The sequence below is a fragment of the Rhea pennata genome, unplaced genomic scaffold (genome assembly GCF_028389875.1).
Source record: "Rhea pennata isolate bPtePen1 unplaced genomic scaffold, bPtePen1.pri scaffold_33, whole genome shotgun sequence".
Taxonomy (NCBI): domain Eukaryota; kingdom Metazoa; phylum Chordata; class Aves; order Rheiformes; family Rheidae; genus Rhea; species Rhea pennata.
The window spans coordinates 849,903-869,466 of record NW_026907680.1 but is presented as its reverse complement, the minus strand read 5'-3'; the positions used below and the strand labels follow the sequence as shown (position 1 = coordinate 869,466).

Sequence of the window (19,564 nt, the reverse complement as noted above, 5' to 3'; positions counted from 1 at the left end):
GGGGCCCAGGCGTCCGAGCACCCTCCCCCCACCCCCGTTACCCGAGCACCGGCTCGGACGCCTGGGCCCCTCCCCGCGCCCCCTTCCCTCCCCCAGGCCCAGCGATGCCGCTGCCGCCCCGCGCCGGGAACTGCAATCCCAGCAGGCAGCGCGGCCGCCGAGCCCCGCCCCCTCCCTGGCGCCTCGCGGGAGCAGCCGCTGTGAGGAGGAGCCTTCCTGGCCCCGAGCCCCGGCTGCTCCGCTCCGCTCCTCAGGCCTCCCCAGAGCTGCCGCGCTGCAGGCGGGCGAGCGCGCCGCACACCCCGCCAAGAGCCACCCGGCCTGGGGCAGCTGGTTTAATTCAGCACACAAGAACTTCCTGGGTGCTCGCGCGGCTCACAAGCAGAGCTGCTGCTGCTGCTGCCGCCGCTGCCGCCGTTGTGGCTGCTGCTGTGGCCACCGCCGCTGCCCCCGGGGCTCCCACTGCCGCTTCCCCTCTGTCTGACATGTGGTCTTCGACTGCGCCTGCCCCTGGGGCTGCCGCTGTGCCCGCCACCGGGGCTTCCACTGCTGCTGCCACCGCCAGTGGATCTGCTGCTGTCCCCGCCACTGGAGCTTCCACTGCCGCTGCCGCTCTGTCTGACACTGGCACTGGAGCTGCCGCTGTGCCTGCAGCTGGAGCTTCCACTGCCACTGCCAGTGAGGCTGCTGCTGACACTGGGGCTGTCGCTCTGTCTGACAGTGGGTTTCCCAGTGCCACTGGGGCTCCCAGTGGGGCTGCCGCTGTGTCTGCCACTGGGGCTCCCACTGCGACTGCCAGTGGGGCTGCTGCCGGCACTGTGGCTGCCACTGATGCTGCCACTGCCCCTGCCACTGCTGCTCTGTCTTCTGTTGCCACCGGGTCTGCCGCTGACACTGCCACTGCTGCTGCTCTTTCTCCTGCTTGTCCCTGTCTCCGCCCATGGCTCTTCTTCCCCCTGGAGAAGGAGGCAGAAAGGAACAGGCTGTGCCCTCCTGCGGCAGAAAGGCCAAGGCCGTCCTGCTAGGGAGGACAGGGGTGTGCAGTGGGGGCCAGAGCCGGTCTCTTTTCCCGCAAGGGAAAGGCCTGTTCCCTAACTCTTCCTGTGAGCCTTCCTGTCAGCACCCTTCTGCCCTGAAGGGAAGCCCAGCAAGGCTGAACATCCCTTGCTTGTTCACACCAAAGATCTTACTCATCACACAGCTGAAGAGAAACTCTCCATCTTCTAGCGTGGAAACGCCCTGCAGTTCCACAGCCACCAAGCAGAGAGCCCCAGAGGCTTTGTTGGGTTGCTCACAGAGAGCGCTGGAGAGGCAGATACATTGCAGAAGTAGAGCACAGCTGGCATCTCTGAAAACAAAGCCCTGCGCAAAGCCTTCCAGGGCCCAGCAGGGCTCTTGTACAACCAGCACCCATAGCACAAGGCCTGGGCAGAGAGCAGGCTGGCACATGAAGGGCCTCAATGAGGAGCACTTACCACTCCAGACCTCTGACAGTCCTCGCTCAGAGGACATGCACTAGTGCTCGGGCTTCTCTCCGTTCCTTCTTCCTGCCCGCTGCTGCACTCTGTGCAGAGCACTCTGAGGTGACTGGCACCAGCCTGCAAATACACACCGCGGAGAGATGATATGAGCACAGGGAGAGTAGGGTCCCCACCTGGCCCTCACCAGCTTCACACCTGCTCCTGCAGCAGAAGGCAATTCTGCAGCAGAAGCACAGGGCTTCCACTGACTGGGGCCACATCAGAGCATCACCTCCCATCAAAACACCTGGGGCTGCACGTCATGCCTGAAGGAGAGCTCCAGGAGCCCAAGGGAGACTCTCTCCAGGCAGTGAGGAGAGCAGCAGGGTCATCTGCCAGGACAGGCTCTGAAACACACCATTACCTGCTGTCCTGCCAACTACACAAGACTGCTCTGTGGCCCCAAAGACTCTGTGTTCAGGGGTGGGCAATAGGTTGTTGCTGGGCACCCAGTGTCAAAGAAGGAGAAAGGCATCAAGCATTTACACACAAAGCCCTTAGCAGGTGGACGACATCACAGAGTTCTGCAGAACCCTCTCCCCACCCTCAGAGCCCAGATGTAGGCAGAGCATGCATGCAGGTCACTGCGACTGTATCCCTGCTACCTGACACTTGATGGGAATGGTCCGTGTTGTAACTTTTTGTATCTGTACTACCTGATACTTGGTGGGAATAGTCTAGTGTTGTAACTTTTCAGTGCCTGAACAATACCGCTGTGTTAAGCGGGATACAAATAAGTAACTGACAAGGTCTTGGGAATCTGTGAGAAAGAACAGTGGTTGGTTACATGTAGATTCGGTGGCTTCCAGCTACAGAATCACCATGAGAAGCAGTCAACATGAAGGTCAGAAGCTGAAGAGTAGTGAAATAGCGACCCCCAAAGCCAAATGTGGCCCCCGAAATAAGTCTGCACGCGTGCGCAGTATCATAGCCTGGTTATGCAACCGGGGTGGATTTGGGCTAGACTCCCTGCACTTGCTGGCCCCAGGTGCCGGGACTCCCGCCTACCACAAGTAATCATAAATACCGGAGTTTTTCTGAAGGAGAGAGAGGCTGCTACACAACAGAGGACCATGTTGCCTCCTCGGGGACATCCGAAAAGATTGTACCTGCCGATTCTCGCTCTCTCATCATGCAGATGATTGGGACAAGCATTGAGGTGGTCCTCGAGATTACCATTGGGTCGGTCTGTTCGTAAGTATCTACTAATAAACTGCTTGCTCCTAAAGAGTGTTTGTGTGTGTGTGTGTGTGAGTGAGTTTGTGCCGGCTTGCCAACCTGGGCATATGGCCCCCGGGAATCTAACTATAAGAGGGACCCAGCCGCTGGGAAGACTTGTTCCCAAAGCACTTTCAGAGCAGCCTCCCCCAGCCCTGGCACTGCAGCCCTAACAAACCTGTGCGGAGAGGCTGCTGCCTTTCTGAGGCAGGGGGAAAGAAGGAAGGCAAAGTACTCACGTTGGAAAAATACTTGGAAGAGGTTCAAGGGACACAATCGAAGCTGCTTTAGTGGCTGTCGGGATTGAATCCCTGCGTATTTTCATCTGCAAAGGTGAGAAAGAGAGGTGAGATGCTGCCAAGTAAAGGCTCTTGCTCCTGGCAAGGGCAGCCCATGTTTCCATGCTCCGGAGAAGAAGCTGCCTCTCAGAACTGCAGAAACACCCATTGCTTTTGCTCACAGCAGCCCCTCCATTCCACACAAGAGCAGCTGCAGGGGAATATGGGCAAAGAGCTAAATGTTCTGGCAGGCTTTTGTCAAGGGAAGAGCCAAAAGGCTGATCCAGAAGAGCATGGAGTCAAGGGAGGCAAGCACAGGGGAAGGCAGCTCACTAAACTCTAGGGCAATGTGCAGGGCAGTCCTGCTAGGGAGGACAGGAGGGGGTAGGGGGGGGCTATGGCAGCTCCATTTTGCAGAAGGGAAGGTTCTTCCCCAGCCTCTGCTCTGAGCCTTCCTGGGAGCCTTCCTGTCAGCACCCTTTTACCCTGAAGGGAAGCCCAGAAAAGCTGAACATCCCATTCTCTTTGAACCAGGCATCTGAATTATGACAGAGCTGAGCAGAAACTCTTCACTTTCTATCACAGAAAGGCCCAGCACTTCCAGTGCCACCAGCAGGAGGGCCCCAGAGGCTCTGCTGGTGTGTTCACGGAGAGCAAGGTGCAACAGCGTGTGCATTCCAAAACTACATTCACCACCGGCGCCTTTGAAGGCAGGACTGGGCGATGTCGGGCAGGGCTCAGTGAACCCATGGGAAGGGCTCTTGTGAGCCAGCGCCCATAGCACAAGGCTTTTGCAGGATGCACACCGGCAGAAGAAGGGCCTCCAACAGTGACACTTACTGCTCTGGCATTCTCGTCCACTTCATTCCCAAGCCACTCAGTAGGTGCTCCAGCTTCTGAAGATGGCTTCCTCCTGCCTGGCACTGCCTTCTGGGCAGAGCACTCTGGGGTGCCTAGGAATGGACTGCAAATACACACCGCGGGGAGGTGGCATGAGCACAGGGGGAGTAGGGTCCCCATTTCAGCCTGACAAGTTGGGCACCTGCTTCTGCCGCAGAAGGCAGTTCTGTAGCAGAAGCACGTGGGTCCCACTGACTGGGGTCACATCCACAGGAACGGGGATCACCCCCTAACAAAACACCCAGGGCTGCAGATCATGCCCGAAGGAGAGCTCTGGAAACAACCACAGTGAAAATTTCTCTCCATGCAGGAAGGCGAGCAGCAGGGTCATCTGCCAGGACAGGCTCCGAGGCACAGCATTACGCACTGTGCTGCCAGCTACATTAGCCACTGCTCCGTGGCCCCAGGGACTCTGTTACAGGATGGGCAATGGTTTGCTGCCTGTCTTCCTTGGTCCGGTGGCCTTACGAGGTCATCCTACAAGGGACAGCCTAAGCTGGAATACAGCCACACGACTGTTGTGTTAAGGCAGGATCAAAGCAGAGAGGAAAGGTGTCAGGCTCTCACTCTGTTGCCAGGGCACATGTCTGGCTTCTTTCTCCCTCTGTCATAGTTTCTTAATTCTGTCTTCAACACTTGAACTGTACCATATTCAGTGTTGCAGAGGTGGGAGGGGACCAGGTCTTGGGGAAGACTTTGCAAGGTACCTATTTACCACTAGCTCACCATGACATGGTACCCACCTACCTCCACCCAGACCTCTTCTGCTCGCTGGAGCTTTAATGGGCAGCAAGTGCTGTGAGCCTGGAGAGTGGCCCTCTCCAGCAGTGGCGCTGACCGGCAACGGCACAACTGCCTGACAACGGCGGCAACGGCAGCAGCAGCACTGCTTGTGAGCCATGCGAGCACACAGGAAGTTCTCTGAAGCTGAATTAAACCAACTGCCCCAAGTCGGGTGGCTCTTGGCTGGGTGTGCAGTGAGATCATCTGTTTGCAGCATGGGAACTTTGGAGAGGCCTGAAGAGCAGAGCTGAGGAGTCAGGGCTTGGGGGCTGCTGCCAGGGCAGCTCTCCGCCACGGTCCTGCTGTGGCTCTTTGGCTGCAGCTGCGGTGGCTGTGGCCTAGGGGTGTGCTGCGTCTTGTTGGTGCTGGGGAGAGGCGTGGAGAGGGCCCTGCCATGGCCAACGCATGTCCTGGGGCCAGGGGGCCTGTGGGGAGAGGAGGAAAAAGCTGCTGTACGCCTCTGAGGGGAGGAAGTGCTTGAGCCTGGGCCCCCCTTGCTGGGGCCCAGTGCTGGCTGCGTGGTGGGAGGGAACTGCCAGCTCTTGTGTGTGTCTTGGGTGCCCTTGAGTGCTGGGCTTTTGCGGGCGTGAGGGGAAGAAGGCGGGTGCCCAGGGCCAGAAGGGGAAGCGGCCACCCCGGAGGCTTGGTGCCAGCAGAGTCCATGGCCACCTGGGCTGTAGCACCCGGGAACTAGTGGAGTTGCAGAGACCGAGGGCAGGTAGGAAGGAGGGCAGCAGAGCCCAGAGGCTGGCCTTGAGGCGAGCAGGCTCAGCAGAATCACAGAATCAGGAAGGTTGGAAGGGACCTGTGGAGATCATCTAGTGCAACCTCCCTGCTCAGACAGGGTCACCTAGACCATCGTAGACAGGACTGCATCCAGAGAGGCCTTGAATCTCTCCAGGGAAGGAGACTCCTCCACCTCTCTGGGTAACCTCTCCCAGTGCTCGGTCACTGTCACTGTGAAGAAATTCCTCCTCATATTCAGGCGGAGCGTCCGCTGGTTCAGTTTGTGCCCGCTGCCTCTAGTCCTGTCGCACGGCACTACTGAAAAGAGTTTGGCCCCGTCCCCTTGACACCCTCCCTTCAGGTACTTAGACACACTGATAAGATCCCCCTCAGGCTTCTCCTCCGCAGGCTAAACAGCCCCAGCTCTCGCAGCCGTTCCTTGGAGGGCAGCTGCTCCAGCCCCCGACCCCCTTCGCAGCCCCACGCCGCCCTCTCTCCAGCAGCTCCGTGTCTCTCTCGTCCCCTCTGTCAGGGCTCGAGGAGGCGCCAGGGAGGGGGCGGGGCTCGGCAGCCGCGCTGCCTGCTGGGATTGCAGTTCCCGGCGCGGGGCGGCAGCGGCATCGCTGGGCCTGGGGGAGGGAAGGGGGCGCGGCGAGGGGCCCAGGCGTCCGAGCCGGCGCTCAGGTAACGGGGGGCGGGGGGAAGGGGGGGTGCTCGGACGCCTGGGCCCCTGGTGTGGGAAGGGATCGGGATTTCCTGGGCACGTGGAAGGAGGGGCCCAGACGACTGGACCCCTCGTGTGGGGGGGCAGAGGGATGTCAGGAGGTCTGGACGCCTGGTGTGGGGGGAGGCAATGGGGTGTCTGGATGCTGGGTCCCTGGGGTGGTGGGGCCCAGGGGGGTGCTTGGATGCCCCCCAGGATGGGGGGCTGAGGGGTGTCTGGATGCCTGGGCCCCTGGGGTGGGGGGGTGCAGGGGGGATGTTGTCCCACTGGTCCCAATTGCCCTTCATATGGGTGTGCGTGGGGCTGCTGTGTACGTGGGGCTGCCGTGTGCGTGTCTTTGCCTGTGAAAGGGGCAGCCGTATCCTTGGCGTGTGTGTGTCTCATTGGCATGTGTGTGGGACAGCTGTGTCGTTAGCATGTGCGTGTCGTTGGCATGTTATTGGGGCGGCCATGTTGGCATGTGTGTGGTTGCTGCAGAACAAACCAAGGGTGATGAGCTCGATTGACTGTTTTTGCCATGACACTGTCTGAAATTAGCTTAAAACTCCAATGCAGTGAGTTCCCAGCAAGACATACGGGTTGAACCAGGTGATGGGATGTCTCCTCCCTGTCAGAGGTGCTCATGGAACATCATCCGTAGCTCCAGCATTTCCCATGGCCAGTTCACACCGCGCGGTGGTGGTCTCTGATAGGGCTGCAGTTAGCTGTGCTGTCACTTGATGGCACTGGCTCGCTGGGGATGGGAGCAGCCGTGAGAGAGGGTCACCAGCAAGGCTGGGAGGTGGCCTGGGGAGTCCTGGTCCCCTAAGGGAAGGAGCCTCCTTTGGAAAGGTGTCTGCTCTGTCCCTCCCTTCTGCAGCGCCCCGTCGACTGTGCAAGATTGGAGCTCCCTCCCATTGCTTCCCCTCTCATTTCTTTTCTGTTTTGCTGTCCCACAGGCTTTAGGGGCAGAGAACAAATCCCCAAATCTGCTCAAATGTTGCAGTGACAGGTGAGACTTTTGGGGGCGAAACGCCTCAAAACCAGGGGCTGCGGCTCAAACACCCACTCTAAAACACAGCATTGGCCCCGGCACAGCCCCAGTTTGAATTAGACATTCACACTAGAATGCTTTCGGCTTTCGGCTAGACGGTGCCATCACCCACTAACAACAGAGAGGACTGGGTGCTCCGTGGTGCCGTTCATTTCCTCCTTGGGTCGTGCTAACTCAGGCAAACCCCGCTGTGAAGTGGCTGCTGCTCCATGACCTGTGAAGCAGCTGAAGGAGCACCAGTGTGTCCACAGATGACTAACCCTTTGCTTCTGTCTTCCCCAGGGGAACACTTTGTCGATAGGCACCGAGTGGAGCTGACTGAACGCGTTGTTGAAGTGAAAGGTGTCCTGGACCTCCTGCTCGGGGACATTCTGGACTTTGAGCAATACCAAAGAATTCTGGCGGAGAAACCATCCCACACCATGATGCGTGAGCTGTTCAGGCTGTTGCTGAGCTGGACTCCCTGGTGCAAGGATCGCCTGTACGAGGCCCTGAAGAAAAAGCCCCCACGCCTCGTTGAAGTCCTTGAGAAGTAATTTGCAGAGGCACTGACTGCTCTGTGATACAGAGGAGTTCTTCCATGGAGAAGCAAAGTTCCTCTAGGCAGCTCACAAGTGACTTCACAAATGGCAGCATCACCAAATCACTGAATCAACGCATTGCTGAAGTTGGAAAGCACCCCTGGAGAACATCTGCCTCCACCCTCTTTTCTTTTATACCTGGAGGTATACCTGGAGCATGCTGACTGAGACTGTGTCCAGTTGGGTTTTGAGCAGCAGCAAGGATGGAGACTCACAGTCCTGCTGAGCAACTTGGTCCAGTCTTCCATCGCTCTTGCAGTAGAAAGTCTTTTCTTATATTTCAATGGAATTTCTTGTATTTCTACATGTGCCTGTTGCCTCCCATCCTGCCACTGGCTGTCACAGAAGAATCTGTCTCTGTCTTCTTTATGCCATGTCCCCATCAGGTACTTCTGTACATTCAAATTGCCCTGAGCCTTCTCCCCTTACACACTGAACAGGCCCAGCTATCTCTGCCTCTCCTCATACAGGAGATGCTCCAGGCCCTTAGTCTTCTTTGTGGTTGGACTCACTCCAGTAGGTCCATGTTTCTCTTGTGCTGGTGGACCAAGCTCTCCAGGTGCGGCCTCACCAGTGCTGAGCAGAGGGGAAGGATCACCTGCCTCCACCTGCTGGCAATGCTCTTCCTGATGCAGCCCAGGATACCATGGCTGCTCTTTGCCACCAGAGCACATTGCTGGTTCATGGTCAGCGTGGTGCCCACCACAACCCCCAGGTCCTTCTCTGAAAAGCTCCTCTCCAGCACAGCCAGGTATCAGCACCCCTTCCTGGTTACACACCAAGTCCCTGCTTCATCAGGACATTGTTGAAGAAGCAATGGGAGACAGCGTGGAGCCCTCCTGGAGGCAGCTGCACAACACCTGCTGCTCTCCCCTCCGGCACTGAGCTTGCCAACACACCTGCTGCCTCCCCAGGCTGGTTGCTCCTTCCCAGGCACTAACAGCAGCTTTGTGGCCACTGGTGGCCTCTCAGGTCTTGAGGCGCAAGTGAGCTCACTAGCAGAAGCAGCAGCAAGGTTCCTCCTCTGGCTTCCAAGTGGGTGTGGCTGGAATCACCTCCCTGTCAGCACTGACACCATTTTCCTGCTGCGAGGCTCCCGGGTGCAAGGCACAAGTGCCCTCACACTCAGCATCAAAGCCTTCTGCCTGCCACTGGTCTCTCCGGGCCTGAGGGAGTAGTGGCCTCGCAGTCAGCACTGCCATCCTGGGCCTGCCACTGACCTGTCAGGTCCTGAGGCAGAAGTGACCTCCTGAAGTGGAGCAGCAGCAGTGGGCCTGCTCCTGGCCTACCAGAAGTGACCTCGGAAGCTCCCAAAGGGGCACTGGGCCTGGTGCTGGTGGTTCTTCGGGAGAAGTGGCATCAGAACCAGGAGGAAATCCACGTGCCTGCTGCTGGCCTAGGAGCTGATGAGGCGCAAGTCACCTCCCAAGCACCGCTGAAGCCAGGTGACGGCTCCTGCCTCTCAGGGACTGAGAAATCCTAGGTAGAAGAGAATTTCTGAGCTCTTTCTTCCCCGCAGTACAACCGCTCTTCCTCAGCAGCCCTTGGAAGGAACTTCCCCTGTCCCAGCAGCCTGGGATCACTGCCCTCCAAGGGGCACGTGTGCAGCTGTGGGATGACAAATGCAGGTGTTCGATGACGGCAGAGAACTCGCTGAGAAGCTCGTGTTACTGAGACACCCTTTACTCTGCCCTTCAGCAGGGCTACAGCTCTGGCGTGACCAGCAAGTCACAGTAACCGAAAGCTTGGCTCATCTGTCAGGCCAGCTTCTAGAAAGGATTGAGGAATGAGGAGGCGGGGACAGACACACCTGTATCTTAACATCCCTGGACTTCTCAGAGGAAGTGTCCCCGGAGTGGCAGCGTGGTTAGTCTAGTGCCTGAAAGCCTCTAGAGCTGCAACATTAAGGTATCTCCAAACCAACGTGGCGTAGTGAAACTCGTATAACAAAACCACACTGTAGTTGTCTTGGCACTCCTCTCACTCGACCGTGCTTTTACAGCCACCTCCAGAGGCGCACGGAAGCAGCAGCAATCTGTAGTGCCCAGCACTGCCGGCTGAACCCTCGGAAAGCTTTCAGCTTCACTACAGGGTTTTCCAGTGCATGAGGACTGAAGTAGGGGACACAGAACAGATCCAAGAGCAATGTGCTCAGTGCTAAGAGAACGTTGAAAACGCTACATGTCTGTAGCAGGACGAGAATGGAAGGGAGCAGAGGGACTGCTGTGGCTAAAAGGCAGCACCTGACTTGAGCAAGACCACACGTGTGCTTCCATACAAAATACTTAGGCAGCTCCATCAAGCTGCAGAAGAAAGGTTAGCCAGTTGGTTACTCACACGAGAAGGGACATGGACTTTACGGTGCCAGACAAGCTCCATATCCCTGCAGGCTTGTTAGAGGGAAGTGCAGTGTGCCTGGCAACTTTTGAAACCCCTTGGAGTTTAGGTTCAGCCTGCAGCAAGGATTTCTCACAGCCAGACCACTTAGTGGGAAACCATTACCGTGCTGTGTAAAGCAAATATTTTTCACCAGCTTTGCATAGTCTTTTGTGCAAGCCACATCCTTTCTGCTCAGAATATCACGATTCCTCTGTATTGCCCTGGAAAGTGGAGTCCTGGGGTACATCTGCATTTGCTGCAGATCCTTCAGTAGATGCGTGGAGGCCAACACATGCACTTCCAACTTCACCTGCACCTGGGAGAGGGGAAAAAGATCCAATGTTAGTTTTTCAGCACACACAGCCCAAAACGTTTGTGGAAATAAATAGTACTTGGGAGTGGATGGTGCAAAAATGTAGAGAGATGTAAAGCCCTCAGAGGAACTCAAAATGAAAGGGGCCCACACAGAGGAAGACATTTGATTTTTTGTGTTTGATTATCACTCAATGGGCTCTTGAGTGAAGGAAATTCCACTGGATATGCACCACACATTTTGTTTAAACCCAGAGACAACATCTTCTTACGCCGTTGGTCAGCTTAGAACACACACACATAACTTGCCCTGTCGAAACAGCCTTGCTTCCAGGAAAGCTCATCTACAGGAGTATTTAAACCAACCACGAAGACCCTCACTGTCTTCCTCCATCCCACATGATCTGATAAATTCTCAGAGGCCAATAAATGACACTGCATGGGATGACATTCAAAAATGCCAGCGTTAGGCAATAGGTTTGTGGACATTCCAGCAACTGGCAAAAGCTGTAGAAGAACAGCTCAGTGCTGGGCAAGCAAAAGATCCTGGAGCAAAAAGCACTGCTCTGATGAGCTCGCTGCTTTGAAATAGTCCTGTCCCAAAGCAGGGACTGCAGAGGAGCAATTGTTGTGAAAGAGGTTGAATTAGTCTCTGGAGAAATGACCTTTGAATGATGAATTTCCATCTACAAGAGCCTGCAGTATCTGAAGATGTCCAAGGGGGCTGGCAGTGCTTAAAGACTGCTCGGCTTTTCTTCAAGAAAGCCCACCTTCTGGCCTGGTCAGTACTGCTCGTGCTTAGCAATGGATAAGAGCTGTGGCAAACATCAAGCACTATCATATTCACAGAACGTGCCTGTGCTATGCTTTCCTGCTGTCTATGCCCTACGGGTAGGCAGGGAGAGCTGAGGCCCCTGTGGCTGAGACCGCCGCTGCTGGCAGCTCCTGCCCCGGACTGGGATGCAGCTGTGCCAGGCGCAGCGCTGGAGCCAGCTGCAGCTGGGCTTCCTGCCGCGGGAAGCAGCCTGACCTGCTCCAGCACCTCGGGAACAGACATCTCTGGCTGGAGCCCCAGGAGACTAAAGCCCCGCGAGCTCTGCAAACGCAGCCACGTCTTTCCCCAGCTGGAGCGTGCGGAGCCCCGGGGGCTGGGAGAGCGGCTGCTGCCGGCGCTGCTGCCAGGCCAGGAGCTGCCGTGTGACCGTGCTGAGGGGAAGGCGGCCGAGCTGCAGCCCCGGTGCCTGGGGCGAGATCCCTGCTCCGAGGCAGGGCAGGGACAGCTGGGTTGATGGTGAACATGAAGGTGTCAGGTGCACGCTGGCCTGGCACTGCCCGCTTGTGGGTGCTGTGCATGGGCCTCGCCGGGGAGGGCTGCGTGCCAGAGACAAGGGTCCACGCCTGGCCCCAGTGGCAGGACAGCACCTGAGCAGCCTGCAATGACCCAGGCTGCAGCCCTGCTCTACCTGGGCTAAGCCTGGGCTGAAGTCTCACCTCAACCTCATCTACAGGTGGACACAGCAACCTGACCAGGCCATCAAGCAGCCCAAACACCTGCACAGAGCCTCCACAAAGGCTCTCTCTACTTTCCATCCCACGCAGCATGTGAGCAGAAGCTGCAGTGATGCCAGGGCCATGGCAAGACTCAGCCAGCCCTGGCATGACAGGAGCTCTCCCTGCACGGCCCTGTGCAGGACCTGGCCTCAGCTCTCAGAACCACAGAATCACAGAGCTCTTTGAGGTTGGAAGGGACCTGGAGAGCCTCTAGTGCACCTGCCCTGCTCACGCAGGGTCACCTAGGGCAGCTTGCCTAGGACCCTGTCCAGACGGCTTCTGACTGTCTCCGGGCATGGAGACTCCACAGCCTCTCTGGGCAACCTGTTCCAGTGCTCTGTCACTCCTCCCAGGGAAAAGGCTTATTCCTTTGTCTTCAGATGGACCTTCCTGGGTTTCACTCTGGCCTGTTGCCTCTCGTCCTATCGCTGGGCTCCACTGAACAGAGTCTGGCCCCATCCTCTCGACACCCACCCTGCAGATACTTATACACATTGCTGAGATTCCCCCCCTCAGCCTTCTCTGCCCCAGGCTGAACAGGCCCAGCTCTCTCCACCGTTCCCTGTGGGAGAGATGCTCCACTCCCTTCCTGATCTTAGTAGCCCTTCTGGGGCAGGACTCCACCTGGTAGCTCCACGTCTCTCTTGTGTTGTGGAGCCCAGAATTGGACGCAGCCTGGAGGAGGAACTCCGGGACTCCAAAGAAGCTTTCTTTGATTTCCCTCTTACTTCTGGGAGCCTCTGGCATGGGGTTCTCCTAGACAGCTGCCTGTAGAGGCCAAAGTCTGCTCTGCTGCAGTCTAGTGTTGGCATCCCACATTTTGTGCTCTTCCATCCTCTCAGGATCCTCAGCTCCACACTCTCACGGCCACTGCAGCCAAGGTTGCTGCCAGTCTTGATATCCGCATGCAGCCTTCCCTTCTTTTTAAGTAGGAGGTCCAGCAGAGCCCGTCTGCTTGCTGGCCCTGCTGTGTTGTCTCTCCAGGAGCTCTCAGGGTGCATAAAGTCTGCCTTTCCTTTGTCGGAGCCTGGGAAGCACACTGCATACACAAGTGGAAGGCCCACATCTCCAGTGGATCTGAGGAGCTTTCCTTCTCTGACAATACCTATGCAGACTCTTCCTGGGTGGTTGTGCAAATGGAGCCCGTAGGAGCCACAGTTATCTCAGTGTGGCAGGGGACAAGGCCGGGGAGTTCTTGTTTTCTTCTTGAAACTGTATGAGTAAAGAGAAAAGCAAGAATTCAACCCCTTCAGGAGTGCTCCTGCTGAAGGTGGCAGCCCAGCATGCCAAGAGGCCCACTTGCCTTCTGAGGCCATACTTGAAGACCGGGCTGAGAAAATTGTGGGCTTTCCCTGAGGGCTTTGGCTCCCCAGTATGGCTTAAGGCCTTTGTGATGAGGAGATCCTGCGCCCTTTTCCGATCCAAATCATGCTTCCATACAGGCAGCTGACTCTCTGCTGCGACAATCGTAGTCTGGAGGAAAACGCCAGCCCAAGATGTCTTTCTGCCTTGCTTGCTTCTGGTAGGGATCAACCTTTTCAAACAAACCAAAACCAGAACCACTCATTCCTCTCCATGTTATAGGCTCCCCAAATAAGAGCTACAGAAGGACCAAAGCACAGGGAATGGCTGGGCAATAAAGTGCCAGAGGGTATTTGCTGCAGGAGGAGTGAGGCCTGTTGGGGAGAAAATGACCACATCTGAACTTTGCATGCACCGGGGCAGGCTGTGAGCGAACAGCTCTTGGTCAGGAAGGAGAGGCAAGAGAGAGGTCGCTGAAAGCCACATCTCCTTGCCCTGCAGAGGTGAAAAGAAGCCCAGCAGAAGTGCTTTGAAGAGGAAGAGAGAAGCCAAGCAAGGAGGCGCATGTGACCCTGCCACAGGTTGACGGTGTGCTTTCAGCCCAAGGTGGGGGTGTGCTTCTGGAAGGACCAAGCAGGCAAAGGCTTTGTGGCTCCTGCGTCTGGCTGAGGAAGCTCCCAGGCCCCAGGCTGCTGGAAGAAGACCCTGTTGGGGCAATCACTGCATTCTTTGCGGTTCTGCATTTACTTGCTGCTGTTCCAGCCTGTGCTAGAAAGACTGTGCTGAAGCACCAGCAGCTCTCGCAACACTGGCCTCAAGCACTTAGTGAGCTGCAGTCTGCAAGCAGAACCTCCGTGTACTTGCTGCTGCTCCAGCCTTTGCAAGAGAGGCCTAGGCTAGAGTAACATCTCGTTGGAGTCAGACCCTCTCCTCAGCCAGAGGTCTGTCTGCAGAGAAGGTAGTGCCTGCCCTGGGGCCTGTGGGGCAGAGGCTCTGCAGGCTGGCAGAGGCCATGTGGGGTTTTCTGGGAAGAAAACGTCTGCACTGGAGGGGAAGAGAGCTAAATTCCCTAACTCTCCCTCCCACCGCACTTCTGCTCTACCTTCCTCCCCTTCTCGCACCATGGCTCCACCGCCTGCAGCTTTTCCTGTCAGCACCAAATGCCCTCTCCTGCGTCCATTGCCTGCCTTAGCCAACAGACCCCAGCCCACTTCTGGGGCACTTGTCTGTGCCCCACAGATCCCTCCCAGCAGCAGGGCACTGCTTCGGGGCACGCACCTCTTGGCAGGTGCCAAGGAGCAGCTCCACAAAGGCTCCTGGGGCCAGCAGAGCTGCTGCTGCTGCTGCTGTGCATGGGCAGAGCAGGGGCAAAAGCACTTTCTGAGCTTCCTCACAGACCTGCTGACCCCTCAGCAGCCTCCCCAGTCTCCAGCTCTTCTCCAGCCTTGGCACCTCCTTTTCCCTTCCCCCCAAAAAACAGCGTGGAACAGAAAGCCAACACTGGGGAAACCTCTTTCCCTGTGGAGTCATCCCTGCCTTGACTTTCCTCCGGGCAAGCTCCTGGGGCTGAGCAGCAGCTCTGAGCAGCCTTGCCCCACGCAGCCCCCACTCTGGGGCACTGTGATCCTGCCCTTTTGTGGGCTGCTCCTTCCCCCCACGGCTTCTCCCCGCAGCCCTGCAGGCAGTTGCCCAGGCGGGCTGAGTGCTGACCATCGCAGGTGGCAGAGGCATGGCCCTGGGCACCCTGACCTCCCAGGACACTGCTCTCAGGCACAGCCCTGGGCACACCTGGCTGCACGCACACCCTGCTCACACAGCCCTGCCGCCCTCCCCGGCAGAAGGGAGCCGTGCCGCCTGAATGCCTTTTAAACTCTGCCATGAGGACTAGGCCTCTCTTGCTGGCTGGGCAGCCCGGAGCAAGTGCCTGTCAGACTGTCAGTCCCAGACCTTTGGGAAAGTCAATGTAAGTGGTCCTTTTGGAAGAGGAGGGCCTTTTCTCCTAGCGCGTAGGTGAAATAAATGTGGATGCTGCTCATTTGCGGAGAGCAGTGCTGGGTGTCTCAGGGCAATTTTGGAGGCTGAGGAAAAGTCTGCATGCTCTTGTCAAGCCTTGTGAAGAGGGAGGTGTTGGTGTGAGCTTTGCCGCAGGGTGTGCGTTGTTTGCTCAGACCTGTGAGTATGCAGTTAGGCAGGAGGAAAGGCGGAGGATGTCTTTTGTGGCCAGGACAGGATCGAGCTTTGTATGTCAAAGTGAAATCGGAGCTCTGCTGGCAGCAAGGCCAAGGAGCAGAGGCTGTTTGCAGAGTTGTGGATGAATTTTGGGAGCTAGGAGCCCTTTTCTTCCTTTGAAGTCCCCTCTGGTGGCTGGCACCAACAGAGTGTGACTACACCCCACTGGCTGGCATCTCTGTGTGTCACTGAAGCATGACACACACTTGTGCAGAGTTGGTGGATGTGAATGCAAAGGGGAGTCTATGTGTGTGCACATACATGCAGGGCCTGGAAGAGGCAGAAGGGCCCTGTTTCAGGTGAGAGAGAGCCTTTGTGCCTGCTGCCACAGAATCCTTTGCCAACAATGTCTCCAGGCATGTAGAGCTGTGGTGAGCAGCCTAGTAGAGAGGAGTGAGGTGGAAGAGAGGGCTGCAAGGAATGCTGCTGGAGGGGAGGATGCCTTGGGTGAATATCTCCCCAAAGCTGTGGTGTTTCCCCTTGGGCAATGCCCTTCCTTTGACTGCCAGCAGCAAGGAGGAAGGAAGGTCATTTCCAGACAGCAGTCAGGGGTGGCAAGCAGCAGGCTCGAGAGGATGTGCCCTTGGCTCAGGCAGCCCTTAGAGGCAAGGACAGGTTGTTTGGGCTCTTTGAAGAGGATGGGAAGGAGGGACGTAAGTGCCTGAAGAGAGAAGGACTGCAAGGGACGGAGCAGTTATTCCCGGTTCCATTTCTGAAGCTTCCAAGAAAGCTTGTCCTTGGGGGCTACACAGCAGTGGCTACTAGAGTGCTCAGGACAGTGGGTAATGGTGTGTCCTGGAGCCTGTCCTTGGAGCTGACGCTGCTGCTCTCCTTGGTGCCTGGAGAAAAAGTCTCAATTGTGGGCTCCTCGAGTTTTCTTTTGGGCATGTTGTGCAGTCCTGAGTGTCCTGTGGCACACATCCCCGCGGTGTGTATTTGCAGCATGCTTCCAGGAATTCACTCACATTCTGCGAAGAAGGAATTACTGGGCAGGAGGACACAAATGCCAGAAGCTCGAGCAGCAGCTGCGTGGCCTGTACATGGCCATCAGAAGTCAACAGAGGTAGGTGCTCCTGATGGAGGTCCTTCTTTTGCCAGCTTGCTTTCTGCCAAAGCATTGTGCTCTGGGCACTGGCTGTAGAAGGGCCCTTCCCATGGGTTCTGCTTAGCCTTGTCGGACTTTCCCTGGGGCTTTGCTTTCAGAAATGCCACTTGTGCACTAGTTTTACAATATATCTGTAACTCCTGCACTCTCCATGAACACACTGCTCTTTCTGGTGGCCATGGAAGCACTGAGCCTTTCTGTAATACGAGATGGAGAGTTTTTGCTCAGCTGTGTGATTATTCAGATGCTTGGTCTGAACAAGAAAGGGATGTTCAGCCTTGCTCAACTGCCTTTCAGAGCAAAAGGGTGCTGACAGGAAGGTTTAGGGAAAGGATGAGCGCAGGGACTGAGAAAAACGTTTCCTCCTGGTAAAACAGATGTATTGCACCCCCACTGCTCTCTCTCATCCTCCCTAGCAGGCTGACCGACACATTTCCCTAGAGTTTAGTGAGCTGCCTTCCCCTGGGCTTTCCTCCCTTGAATTCTCTATAGGCAGGAACTGCTCTCTTAACTCAGACTCTCGGCTCTTACCCTCGACAAAAGCCTGCCAGAGCTTTTAGCCATTCTCCCCTATTCCCCCACAGCTGTTGTTGTGTAGAATGGAGGGGCTGCAGAGCAAGAGCAAGGGTTGTTTCTGCAGTTCTGAGAGGCAGCTTCTTCTCCGGAGCATGGAAACATGGGCTGCCCTTGTGAGCAGCAAGATCCTTTCCTTGGCAGCATCTCACCTCTCTTTCTCACCTTTGCAGATGAAGGTGATGAGGGAATCAATGTTCACAGCCACTAGAGCGGCTCCTTTTTTGTCCTCTACTCCTCTTCCAAGTATTTTTCCAACGTGAGTACTTTGCCTTCCTTCTTTCCCCCCTGCCTGATGAAGGGAGCAGCCACCCAGCACAGGTTGGTTAGGGCTGCATTGCCAGGGCTGGGGCAGGCTGCTCTGAAAGTGCTTTGGGAGCAAGGCTTCCCAGCGGCTGAGTCCCAGTGACCTGCACGCATGCTCCGCCTTCATATGGGCTCTGTCTGTGGGGAAGGGTTCTTCAGAGCTCTGTGCTGGCTCCCACCTGCTCAGAGCTTTGTGCTTGACTGCCTTGATGCCTTTCTCCTTCTTTGACACTGGGAGCCCAGCAACCATCCATTGCCCATCCCTGAACACAGAGTCTTTGGGGCCATGGAGCAGTGGCTAATGCATGTGGCAGGACAGGGGTAGTGGTATGAGTTGGAGCCTGTCCTGTAGATGACCCTGCTTCTATCCTCACTGCATGGAGAGAAAGTCATGCTGTGGGCGAGCTTAGAGCTCTCTTTCGGGCATGATGTGCAGCCCTGAGTGTTTTATTTGGGGGTAGTCTTCACAGCTGTTGATGTACCTGCAGTCAGTGGAATCCCTGTGCTTCTGCTGCAGCACTGCCTTCTGCTGCAGAAGCAGGTGCCCAGCTTGTGAGGGGGGAGTGGAGATCCTACTCCCCCTGTGCTCATACCACCTCCCCGTGTGTATATTTGCAGTCCATTCCCAGTCTCCTCACAGTGCTCTGCACAGAATGCAGCAGCAGGTGGAAAGAAACCACGTCCAGAAGCTAGGGTACGTGCTACACAGCCTGTGAATGTAGGCCATCAGAACACAGGAGTGGTAAGTGTTCCTGACTGGGGTCCTTCTTGTGCTAGCCTGCATTCTGCAAATGCATTGTCCTGTGGTTGCTGGTTGTACAAGAGCCCTTCCAGTGCCCTTCTTTGAGCCCTGGCTGACTTTGTCCACTGGCTGCATGGTGGGAGGGAACTGCTAGCTCTTGTGTGTGTCTTGGGTGCCCTTGAGTGCTGGGCTTTTGCGGGCGTGAGGGGAAGAAGGCGGGTGCCCAGGGCCAGAAGGGGAAGCGGCCACCCCGGAGGCTTGGTGCCAGCAGCGTCCATGGCCACCTGGGCTGTAGCACCCGGGAACTAGTGGAGTTGCAGAGCCTGAGGGCAGGTAGGAAGGAGGGCAGCAGAGCCCAGAGGCTGGCCTTGAGGCGAGCAGGCTTCCCCTTCTGCAGAGACCTGCTAGGGGGACGCCAGGGGAGGCAGCTCAGAAGGGCAAAGGAGCTCAAGAAAGCTGGCAGGCCTTTAAGCTGCTGAAGGAGAGCCTCCTCCAAGTGCCACTCTGCTCCACCTTGACACTCCAGCAAGCCCAAGTCAGGGCAAAGCCTGCGGCCCCTCACTAGCAATGGCGATTCTGGAGGACCAGGCTTCATCGTTCCATCTGGTGCGTGCGCATCTGCAAATGCAGGAGCTTTGCTTGAGAGCCTGCTCAGGGAGACTTTCATCAGCACTACATGAGGATTGAGTCCCCTTCTCTCTGCAGACTGACAAGCCTCGGTAAGGATCCGCACCTCAGACCAGCTTCTAGCCTCTTTGTCCTCCACGCATTTTCCATTCCCCCCACAGCAGGAGCTGCGAGAGAAAGCGCCCATCACAGAATCATCGAAGGATGGAGGTTGGAAGGGGCCTCTGGAGATCATCTCGTCCAACCCCCCTGCTCAAGCAGGGTCACCTACAGCACACTGTACAGAGTGGCCAAGCGTTAGACACTGTGTTTATCGATAACTGTGCAGTCTAGGCTTGTAGTTAATCTCCTTTTTTAGGCTTTCTTAATTTCAGGTTGGTGCTTGGGATCTGAGGCAAAGGCAGGAAGGGTTTTGGAGCAGCTGAGGTTGTCCGCTGGCCCGCGCTCACAGAGCGGTCTGCTGTAACTCGTGCTCCCTTTCAGCGGCCAGCGGTGCTTTTATTCCTCCCTGCTCCTCGTGGTGAGGTTTGCAGGCAGGAGCAACACGTTTGGCCAGGCTCTGGCGTGGGGCAGCCGGGGGGTGTGCCCGCACGCGGCCGTAGTGGGAGCCGAGCAGGGGAAGGGTACGGCCGGGTGTGGGCACGGCCGGTGGCGGCCAAGGCGGGCGGCAGGGTG

At 56.8% G+C, this 19,564-nt stretch overlaps 1 protein-coding gene across 1 annotated transcript in view; it reads left to right on the top strand.

Moving 5' to 3' along the window:
• The window catches only part of LOC134154669 (transmembrane protein 209-like), a 53,124-nt gene that overhangs the window by 19,842 nt on the left and 13,718 nt on the right, over positions 1 to 19,564 (top strand). The gene's annotated exons all lie outside the window — the stretch shown is intronic.